The following is a 12,537-nucleotide window of genomic DNA, read 5'->3' on the forward strand; positions in this document are numbered from 1 at the left end:
TGGCCGAATCTGACTAGAGTGTGCTAGATCCGATGCTTCTACGGTTAGATGCAACAAAAGGCGCTGGATCTAGTGCTTCCGCGGCCCGATTTGGCTAGGGAGCGTCAGATCGGCAGTTTCGTGGCCAAATCCGATTGCGAAAATACTGGTATTGCCTCTTGCTGCCTCTGCCCTCTGCTGTCCTCCGCGATGGAGGAAATTTAGTGAGAGAAGGAAAGAGGCAGATGCATAGAGAGAAAGAAATTAAGAGAAATGAATAAATTTTATTTTATATAGTATGGTAAGTTTTAAAATTGATGAAGGGCATTTGTCTATTAACACTTTTAGCCTATTCCTTGCAATAACCATATCAGGGGCGGATAATGGCTACTTCCCTTCTTCCTAAATGGCCATTGCTTTCAAGCAAATAAAACTTTTAGAAAGGATTAGGAATGGGGGGAATGGCTATTCCATTCTTCCAACCAAACATGCTTTAATAGTTTTATTGGTCGAATTTGATCCTGGTTGTATTCAAGACTTCATTTTGGAGGATAGTTTTCATTTTTGTGAATTTCTTGTTGTGGTTTCCCTTAGAAAAAAAGGAAGCAGAAATGGAGTGATGTGGGATTGGCTAGGTAATTAGGGTTTAGGGTTTTGTGGGCAGTTTTCAAGGTTTTAATTCATAAGGAAATTGAGGAAATTGATTTTTTTCTCTGAAAAGAAAGGATAGCTGGGATTGATTAGATCGCACAAGAGCAGTAATTCTGGAATTTCATTTGATAATAATTCTGTATCTCTAAAGCGATACACTAAGACTTCTAAAGTTCCTAGTCTGATAAGAACTGAAGCTCCTAGTTCAATGTGGATTTCCATGAATGGTTGGACTTGAACTTGCAACTATGTGAGAACTTGAAATAAGATTCATATTGAGATTTTGCAAATTGCAGCAAATGACAATTAATACCCAGGAAATAGAAACAAAATAAGACCCTACAACTTAAATAAATGTAAAATCATGACTCAAAAAGAACTAATAAAGCTTTTACAAGCATCCCATCATTGGGCATGTGCCTTTTTTTGGTTTGGGTTTAAAACTGAACTCATTTGGAGGCTGCTGCTGGTTTGCTCCGTCATGGTGTAACTCAACTATCTTTCCAAAGATATTGTGATAAAGGAAAAATTGTTGAAGTTAAACAGAATTGGATTGAGAGTTTGTAGTTTACTCTATATCATAGACCCCTTTATGAATTTGAGTTCATGGTTTCGGAAGTTAGGCTTCTAGGGTAGTTGCAATAGCAGTCAGAAATGGTATGCAGAGTCAGTAATGTACAATATTATATTCAGTTTGTTTAAGAGAGACTGAGCATTTGATTCTTGGAGTTGATGTCAATGTTTTTTGGTCAAATAATGTTGTGATATGTTATTTTAGCAGTTCATAGGTAAGGTGGTCCTATTTCTTGGGATGTTCAAAAAAGTTAAAACCTTTTATTGGTCAGTTATGTCAATAAAACTTGGTTAAGCTAGTCAATCTTTAGCTACTACTTGTATTTAAGTCTAAAGGTATTTAAACTAAGAGTTAAGACTGTAATAATGGGAGCCTATAGATGCCTTTTCTTAAACAATCTAGATGGTCCATTATAAGGTTTTTTATTTTTTTGTATTTTTTTATATATATCTGATGGCCTTTTGGGACATAATGGAGAGGATTATCTTTTGCATTGTTTTAGAAGAGAGTAGTTATTGATGAAAAGGAAAAGGCAAAATAAAAAGCCGAGAAGGAGAGTGGGGAGGGGTAGAAAGGTAACTCTAAGACAATCTATACTATTGGAACATAAATAAAGTTCTGAAATCCTGAATAATGCTTTAAATTGTCCATAATTTGATGTATGTTGTTTTTTGAGGTTCTGTTTTGCATATATGATGAGTCTTAAAATATGAATATGATGCATTATTGTTTGTCCTGTAAGAGAATTGAACTTTAACTCTTGAGGCCTTTAGGTGGCATTTGGTATAAGAGAAGCGTCGTGCACCTACCCTTTCCTCAGTTCATCACGACTTTCTTCTTTACCAAGTTTTGAGATAAGGTGCATTACTATTACTTATTTACCAAGTTTTTGTAATATAGGTGTTTATTAAGGATAAAAATTCGTAATTGAACATTAATTTTTCCATTGAAGGTCATCTTTTCCTGTCCTATAATGTTTACACCTCTCATCTCGGGAATTGAGTCTTAAATTTTCAAGTTGTTAAAATGTCAAGTCTTAATCTTTTGGGTTGTTCTCTTTAGACTAACAGTAATTCAATTTTGTTGTATTTTATTTTTATTAAAATGGAATATTCCTTTGATTATTTTGTTGTAGGATAATTATAGGAATTGATCAATGTGTCTAAAGCAAGAAAAATCAAACACCCAAAATTCATTTGAATATGTTGGTGATCAATATCTCAACAAGCAAAAGCTTGCTGCTCCTGTGAAAGTTGCTGTTGATAAGTTCCAACTAATCCCTGAGTTTTTGAAGGTACATTCCTTTAAGATGCTTCTAATGGTAGTTGAACCTCATTTCACATGATTATGATGATTTCTTTTAATTGTTTTCAAATGTGGTGATTTAGATAAGAAGACTGGTGACGCAACAACTGGATTCATTTAATTACTTTGTAAATACTGGTATAAAGAGGATTGTGCAAGCTAATCATCAGATTGTGTCAGGGGTTGATGCAAGTATCTATGTCAGGTAAAAGTCTTTTGTGTCTTTCTTATTTTGGGTGTCTTTTTTTTCCTCCATTGTGTGAATACTTATCTACTTGATTATATTTAGGTTATCATTCAAAAATTTAAAATTAAAAGAGAAAAAAAAACTCTTAACGCTTCAAAATAACTAAATAACATGGTTAGTATTTTTGTATAAAGGATGATCTATCTTGAATAGCTCCATTTAATATAATCACTAACATTTCAAAATAACTAAATAACGTGGTTAGCATTTTTGTATATAGGTTGGTCTATCTTGGATAGCTCCATTTAATATAATCACTTTGAATCTTCAAATACAACATCAACAGCAAATAAAGCTGTTTCCTACTCTTTGTGTCAGCTACATGTATCTTGTAGAGTGCAGTGCTGGATATGATCCATGTATGGTGGGGAATGACTATTTGTTATTCTCTTCTTGCACTTTGAGATTCAAAGTGCTTATAAAAAATGAGCCCATTCAAGAAAAGTCATCTTCTATACATAATGCTTATCATGTAAGTTTAGTTATTTTTGGTTACTTTTTTGTTCATGTTTAAATATGAAGATGGTGTTTGATGATATCTGTCATTCATTGTCTTTGTTTAATGTGGGTATGTTGTCTCTTTTTCTCACACATACACACAATAAAAGTGCATCTTTTAGATATAATTAAATTATGCTTTATTGCAGGTTTAAGGATGTCAGAATAGGTCAACCTTCCATGGTGGTTAATGCAATTATGCAAAAACTTAATCCCCATGCATGCCGGCTATCTAACATGACGTAAGTGTGCATTTATTTTTAGTAAGAGTTTAAAACTTAATTCTATTTTTCATCTCGGCTTAGGTTTTATGTTTAGTGATTTTTCACTTGATATTAGAGCTTTTTTGACTTAGTATGTTGAGGATCAAATTTTGGTGATTGGTTCTTATAATTAAAATTCCTTTGCAACAATTTTTTTCAATATATATTTTCCTTTATTTATTTAAGTGAAGACAATGGTTGAATATGGCGGAAGAAGCAGCCTGTTACTATGCGTAGTGTATGTGCTGAAGTTTTGCATCTTGGTTGTTTAAGGTGTAATTCAGCTTTTGAAAGGAGATGAGTACTTTATTTACTTGGATTTCAGTAGGAAGCCTGTTTTTGTTTTCACTGGAACTTGAGTGCTTGATACAGAGAATGGTGTTGAAGAGATTGTTATATAGTGGATGGCAAAGGGGGTTTCAGGAAAGGTAGTGATAGTGGGTAATCCTTCATTTCCGTCCTATTCCTTTATGAACTTCACACAAAAGGGAGAGGACTTCTTTCTTTTCCTATCCCTCCTTATCCTCCAATTTAAACGTAGCATTAGTTTATGAGAGAAAATATCTATGTTGGTTTATTTGGAGAAAGTTTTCTAGATGTTATTGGAATGAGTTGAGCCTCGTATGTAAATATTGAGCTGAATTTACAATTATATGGACTTTAGTAACATTTTTGAAGTTCCCTTTGTGTTTGGTCCTTTGTGCATTTGTCTTCTATTTCATTCTTTGGAAGTAAGTTTGATGTCCTGTTTTATTGATTTTGTTTGAATCCTTTGTTTGTCATGCAGGAGAAATATTTTTCTTTGATGGTTGCCTCCACTTTCTTAGTTCATTTTTCTCATTTATGCCTTTTCCTCTTTTCTTGTGTTTATGATTATCTAATAGTTATGTTGAGTGAGCTATTTAGATTTGATCTTTTAATATTTAAACAGTTACATGCTATATTTATTGAATTTCGTCAACCTTTGTTGGTTTTATTGTTTTGATGTGTTGTGTAATGTCAATTTTAGATATGCTGCACCAATATTGGTCGATAAGAGTAGATCCATGAAACTGAGCTGGTCAAAAAACTAGAATAGTAAAGGTAATGCAAAGGGTTTTCTATCTTTGTTTTTGGTTATGTTAGTGGAGGTGTATGGTTGGTAGACAACGGACATTTTGGATATAATGTGAACTTTTGGTCTTGCAGAATGATTTTATTATTGGAAGAATGCCTATCATGTTGCGGAGTTGTTGCTGCGAGTTATATGGCTTAAGACTTGGTTTGTTTGCTTAAAGTTGAAATATTTGGCTGCTTATTTTCTTGTCAATTATTGTTGATGAATTCGGAATCTTTTGTAAATATTGATTTTTGTTTTCTCCTTCTTTCTTTTTGTTTTATGTCAGGTGAGTGCCCACTTGATCCTGGAGGATGTTTTATTATCAAAGGAACGGAAAAGGTGATTTTCACTGCTAAAATTTTTGCTCTTTGGCATCAATTAGTGGACATGACATTAATCATTTTGGATTACATATTCATGCGTCTATATATATCTCCTCTTATTGAGTTTGCATATATTCTCTTTTATGCTTGTTAGCTATTTGATGCAACAATACTCAAAATTCAGTTGACAAGGACATATTGCATCCTGCTCATGTATGAATTTTCATCATAAACTTACATTTCCATAGTGGTTTATTAATACCCTTATGCTTTTTTGCATCATGTTACGAGGACATTTGGAAGGAAAATATTTTGACAAGGGAAAACTTTTTAAAGTTTATTTTATTTGACTTAAGAGTTTTAGAGGGAAGGTTGCTGTGAGAAATTTTGTTTGTTCAAATTGTGGGCTGAGTTTTATTAAAAGGTACTTGGTTAAATGTCGTATGGTAAAGGCTTAGACTTTTATCAACCTTTCTAGTTAACTTCTTGACCTTCTTTTTTTTTTTTTTTGGTTTTGTTTTGCTCATATAGTTTGAGAATGATATATTAGAAGACTCTCCACATTTTGTAGCCCTTTTTCTAAGGACAGGACAATGGTTGTCCTTTGTTGATGTGTAAATTTCCTACAGTGTGGTCACAAAATCATGCAAAGCAATCGAGTAAAGAGGATTTTGATTGTTATAATTTATCAAAAATGAAAGAAATTGTTATTTTGCGATAGTGTAATAATTTGTCATGCTCCATATTTAGTTGCATAATTCTAATTCTATCAAGTGGTCATAGATATATGCAAAAGGTGTCCATAAGATTTCAGTGACTTTTCTCTTTTCCCTTTTGATCTTTTTAGATTTCAAGAAAATATCAATAAACACACAATAATAATAATAATAATATCATAGTGGCATGAATATTGTGACGCTTATTATATCATTTTTTAAGCTTTATAAGAATGGATAAATATATGGACTTCCTTTTTCTATTTTTTTTTAAATTTTTAAATTACTTTCTTTGTTAGTTGGCTTTTTTTTTTTTTTGCATTCATTTTTACTTTCTTTTCACCATCATATAATAATGTTCTCATTCTCTTCAGGTGATTTTAATACAAGATCAACTTTCAAAGAATAGAATAATTATTGATACAGACAAAAAGGGGAAGTGAGTTTTTTTTATTTAATTTTAATAGATCTTTTCTTATCTATCTATCTATGATTTTCTCCAGTTATTGGTTTTTCGTTTTGCTTGTCATTTGTCATCTTAGATCTTTTATTTAGTTTGTTGCTAAAGGTTCATTCCATTTGGATATTATCATAGAAGGTTTATGCTAGTATTACAAACTAGAAACATTTACTAAAGATGTGGTTCTGCAAACTATTGAAAAAAGTAGAAATATATCCAAAAATGAAGTTCAAGTATGTACCTAATTTCTTGTTTTATTTATGTGATGATCTAAGAGCATTTCATGAGAAGATTTGCGAATATGCAAGTGTAATCATTGAGCTTTTTCTTAATTAATATTTAGCTCTAACAGAGGTGATGCATCTATTCTTCATAACTAATAATATTCGTTGGAAACAATTTAGGACTTCATAAGCATGTGAATACTTATCTTTTTTATGTTTAGATACATAAATGTTCTCAATTGAAATGACTTGCATCGAAAAGTTAATATTACTAGTTGAAATTTTTATGTATAATTTTTATTTCAATTGAGTTAATAAATGTTTCAGTTGAGTTTATGAAATATGTCTCAAAGTAATACAGATTATGTAGTCAAATATGAACATTGTACAACTTGTGGTGCTTACATTTTTATATCATATATAAAGCTATTCATTTTTGTATTGTTATCACTAAGTTGAGTCATATTTCTCTGTTTGATATGTCTTTGCTTACATGGTAATTATTTTAATTGCTACTCTGTAGGAAGGGAGTGTAGTTGTATTAATTTTATATCACTTTTTAAAATTCTTCGAATTTGTAGTGTTGGTGGTTATGGTCCCTTCATGTATATTTATGAAGCATTTGTTTCTTCATTCTGTCTTCAGTATAAATGCATCTGTAACTGTCGTAACGTGCGGGTCCGGGAACCCGACCGCTAGGTGGGGTGAATGTGAAAACTCACTAAAAAAATTAAACTAGGAGTCGCCACCAATCCTTTTTTTATTAGGTGTGATTGGCCACCTATTGACTCGATTCTAATCGATGCAAACTTAAATTAATTTTAAGCCCACCGAAAAGAATCTTAAATCGGTCTACAATTTTTTAGATCTAGGTTCGGGAGTATGGTTACGCCCGGGGAAGGATTAGCACCCCTCGGACGCCCGTTCCATGAACGGTACCATTTTTAGATTATCCTATTGGGCTTTAATTTTTAATTTCACTAGATTTCCTTAATTATTACTTTTATTATTTATCTCCTATTTAATCTAAAATGGAATGCAAATGGGTGGTGAGATGAAATGCATGGCGTGAGATAAAAATGCCGGACAAATAACCTTTTATCGAGGATATTTTCTGAATCCGCCCATCATACTGGTGGGACTCGGGATATTCTCTCACCTAGGGAATTATCCGAGAAACTCGCCTTCGCAAATTCGACGAATAATTCCCGTCATCGGGGTCATCGTACGTTTTCTTTTTAAAATAATATTTTTTTGTGCATAATGAACCTAATTCGGGCAAAAGCATTTTATTAAAGATGGTTCTCGAGCGCTCCCATCATACTGGTGGGACCCGAGGACATCTTTTCACCTAAGAAACTTTTCGACAAATACCCGCCTTCGTAGGATCCCCGAAAGATCCCATCATCGGGGCTTATACTCGAAAACAAAAATATTTATGTGCAATGATATGTATGATGCAATACATATATGCTATGCAATTATCTATATTTTTTGTTATTATTAATTGTTTTTATTTTATTATATATTTTATTATCATATTTCCTATTATTATTTCTTATTATTATTATTATTATTATTTTTATACTTTACGTTTTTTGTTCTAAGTTCTTTGTTTTTCACTCATAGTTAGACAAATTATTTATAATTCTATGTTATTTTAATGAGTAAAAATTATATATATATATTTTTTTATCGTACGATTTTTATGTATTTTTATATTTTTATTATTATTATATTTTTCATAAGCGATTTTTATTCAAACCTAATGCTTAAGATCTTATTTTATATATATATATATATTTATTATTATTATATTTTTTTATCTTTATTTTTACATTTCTTATAGTTTATGCCACTTAATGCTCAATATTTAATTTTGAATTAGTTATTTTTTTACTATTGTATATTTATTTATTTTTATTTATTTAATGTCATATATATTGTATTTTTACGAATTAATTATTATATATATTTGAATTGTTATCACTTTATCATTATTTTATTACTTATTATTTATTTTTTTATCAAGTAATTTCATCAAGTAATAATTTTTGTTGTATAATCAAGCTCTTTATTTATTAAGGATTTCGGAATCTTAAAAACGAGACCCTCCCATCATACTGGTGGGGCCTTGATTCGGATTCTGAACCTAAGGAACATCGGCCCGGGATTGCGACTTCTCGCATCCCGATCGATTATCCCATCATCGGCTATTATTTTATTAATCATATATATTTTTAAAAGAGTTAACTTTCTAATATTGATTCTCATACCTATTTTATTATTTTAACGCTTAACCTAATAATTTTTAATTTCTTAATTTAATCTTGTAGCCTACCATTTGTTTCATTCATTTATATTATTATTTTATTATTATTGTTTTTGTTATCTACCTATTTTTTATGTCTTCTATTTTAATGATTTTAATTGATTTTGATTTTTGATTTTTTTATTTTATATTTACATAATCATGTTTATTATACTATGTTCCCATTATCTTACTAACAAAAGGCTACATATATAAAAAATAATCATAACCAACACCAACAAAAGCCCAATATTTAAAACTTACCCAATATTCAAGCCTGACTTAGCCCAGTACGCATCAGTCCGGCAGAAAGCCCGTGAGTATGCCCCAAGTATTCAGCCTTCCCGAGCCAAAACGCAGTCGTTTTGAATGTCCTCGAGCTGCCTAAAAATATTCCCCAAAACGACACCGTTTAGCTTTAAGCACTAACTATAAAACCCCCCTATTCTTCCTTTTCTTCCCATTTCTCCCTTTCACTTTCTCTCTCTACCTATAAACTCTCTGACTTCTCTCTACACTTTTCCTCTGTCGGATTTCCCCTCCTCACGCCGACGAACTCCCCCTTGGCTGTCAACCTGCAGGAAATCTCACGCAGGCGAACTCTTACGGTCGGCTTCCCTAACCGGCGACGTCGCAGCTGTTCTGGATCGGCACTTCCTTCCAGCTGCAGATCTGGCGGCGTCGATGGTCTGGTTCCTTCTCCGCCGGCGAGCTCCTCCTTGCGGCGTGGGTCAAGTCCGCTCTCCCCCAACCGGTGGCATCGCAGCTGTCCTGGGTCGGCTCTTCCTTCCAGCGGCAGATCTGGCGGCGTCGATGGTCTGGTTCCTTCTCCGCAAGCAAGCTCCTCCTTGCGGCGTGGGTCAAGTCGGCTATCCCCCAATCGGCGACAGATCTGGTGGCGCGATGGTCTGGTTCCTTCTCCGCCGGCGAGCTCCTCCTTGCGGCGTCGCTAAAGCCGGCTCTCCCTGAACACGTTTTCTCCTTTTTGGTTCTTTTTGGATATCTCACTTCGATTTCTTTTTGGTGTGGCTGCTGGGATCTTTTGTTGCCGGTTCTTGATTGTGGGTTTTTTGTTTTGGCTGTTAGACTAGGGATTTTCTTTTCAGGTGATCCTTCCCCGAAATGCTACAGTGCCCCCTCTCCTTTATACCCGATCTCGGGTTCTGGAGGGGGCACGCCCCCTTGCCTTGTCCCTGGGCACCCGGGGGCAAGTTCCACTATCCTGCCAGACGTGAATTTTTCGCGTCTGGCAGGTGAGAGAGGTGCCTGGCAGGGTGCGTCTGCACCCTGCCAGTCGTACCTCTCTCCTTTCTTTTTCATCATTTTTTGTTTATTATATTTTTATAATTTAGTGTCTACAGCTGCCCCTCTTTAAGCTTTTCGAAAATTCGAAATAGTGCAAAGACGTAGACACTGTATTTGACTAAATTCTTTAATTCTCTTATCAAATTTTATTATATATATATATTTATTATTATCATTATTATATTTATATTCATATATATATTTTTTAATAAATTCCTCAAAACTGAGGTCACAAGACTTTTAAGATGAACTCCTCAAAACTGAGGCAATGAAAATTTTTAAAAGTGAGCTCCTCAAAGCTGAGGCAACGAAACTTTAAAAACGAACTCCTCAAAACTGAGGCGACGAGACTTTAAAAATGAACTCCTCAAAAATGAGGCAACGAAACTTTTAAAATGAACCTCTCCAAACTGAGGCACTGAAACCTTAATATGAACTCCTCAAAACTGAGGCAACGAAACTTTTATATGAACTTCTCAAAACTGAGGCAACGAAACTTTTTCATTTTTCCGAAATGGTGAAAAATAACCAATTCCTCATCTGAAATTCTTATGATTTTAGAGATAAATTTCCCTCTTTTTCAATTGTTTTAAAATTTTGAACATGTCAATTCATCTTCATTAGTTTCCCTTTTTTGGTGTTTTTAGAGCCTTTTCTTTGATCAATGGGGGATGAATCGATCACATTTCTGATCTCTCGTCTTCCTCGATTCATTGCTCATAACTGTTTTCTCCTTCTATCATATGCATGGTCCAATCACTCTTCACATTTTTACTGTGCTCCATTCTATTGCTAATTCCATTCCTTTCTTTCTCTTCTTAGACTCCATCTCATTCCCTGTCAATTACAATCTCTTTTTTTTTTTTTTCAAAATATTGCAAACATTTCTTACTTTATCATGCTCTTTATTAAGTATCATTCTAATTTTATGGCAAATGCAATGCAATGTATTCATATCTCCTATTTTGGCAGAATGGAAATGAGGGCATTGTTGGGAGTGAAAGGCTATTTTTCATTAGAAAAAAAAAGTGAAGTTTCTACAATCAAGTATAATGACAAGGAACAAGGGAAAATTGATTAATACAAACGGGATACAGTCCTTTCTTAATGACTATTTCGATAGATATTAACAGTAGTCTCAAAATTTTATCCCGAAATAGGCACATTTGTCAGCTCCCTTGTCTTTTGCATGAACATCTCGGATCATGATCTTCACCCTTTCTGCGTTAAGCTTTTGTAGTATTTGGACCTTTTTCGTGTCTAGACCGCCCTTTCGGGTTTTCGCCCTAAACACATCTCCCAAATTCAAGCTGCCTTTTCAGGTTTTCAACTTGAAAATTTTCTTCTCTTTTTTTCTTTTTCTTCTTTTTTTTTCTTTTTTTTTCTTTTTTTTTTATGCAAAATATTTCTTGACAGCATCGGCATTCACCGGGTTGGAAAACTCCCTTCCATCCATCTCCGCCAAAATTAGTGCTCCTCCTGAAAAAGCTTTCTTTACCACGAATGGTCCTTCCCAATTCGGTGTCCATTTCCCGCGAGGATCATGCTGGTTCGGGAGAATTCTTTTCAATACTAATTCTCCTTCTCGGAATTGTCGAGAGTGTGCCTTCTTGTCATACGCCCTCATCATTCTCTTTTGATATAACTGCCCATGGCAAAGTGCTGTCAACCTTTTTTCTTCTATGAGATTCAATTGCTCATAACGAGCATTAACCCATTCGGCTTCTTCCAACTGTACTTCTTTAAGGACCCGAAGGGAAGGAATTTTCACTTCAATTGGCAAAACTGCTTCCATCCCATACACCAAAGAGAACGGTGTAGCTCCCGTGGAAGTTCGGACTGTTGTGCGATAAGCATGCAAAGCAAAATGTAACTTCTCATGCCAATCTTTGTATATATCTGTCATCTTTTCAATTATCCTTTTGATGTTCTTGTTGGCTGCTTCCACTGCTCCATTCATCTTTGGGTGATAAGGTGTTGAATTGTGATGCTTGATCTTGAACTTGGCACAAACCTCTTTCATCATCGAACCATTAAGGTTACTAGCGTTATCCGTGATGATCCTTTCCGGGAGACCATAGCGACATATTATTTCCTTTCGGATGAACTTACATACCACTTTCTGGGTCACATTGGCATAAGATGCTGCTTCTACCCACTTAGTGAAGTAGTCAATTGCCACCAGAATAAATCGATGCCCATTCGATGCCTTTGGGGTTATCAACCCAATCACATCCATGCCCCACATTGAGAATGGCCATGGTGATGCCAATACATGCAGTGAATTAGCAGGGGTGTGGATTCTGTCCGCATATATCTGACACTTGTGACACTTTCGAGCGAAGTCTATACAATCTTTTTCCAACATGAGCCAGTAATACCCTGCCCTCATGACCTGTCTCGCCAACTTATGTCCACTTGCATGTGCTCCACAAACTCCTTCGTGAACTTCTTCGACTATTCTCCGAGCTTCGGTTGAATCCACGCATCTCAAAAGTGTTTGATCCCTACTTCTCTTGTATAAGATGTTCCCATCCAAGAAGAAATTCATTGCCAACCTTCTAATGGTTTTCTTATCATTT

General features: G+C 34.2%; 1 pseudogene; it reads left to right on the forward strand.

The window, feature by feature from the left end:
• The first annotated feature begins 2,360 nt into the window (after positions 1 to 2,360).
• The window catches only part of LOC148764130 (DNA-directed RNA polymerase III subunit 2-like), a 37,447-nt pseudogene continuing 27,270 nt past the window's right edge, over positions 2,361 to 12,537 (forward strand).

The sequence above is a fragment of the Theobroma cacao genome, chromosome 2, assembly GCF_053813885.1.
Source record: "Theobroma cacao isolate CCN51 chromosome 2, ASM5381388v1, whole genome shotgun sequence".
NCBI classification, from domain to species: domain Eukaryota; kingdom Viridiplantae; phylum Streptophyta; class Magnoliopsida; order Malvales; family Malvaceae; genus Theobroma; species Theobroma cacao.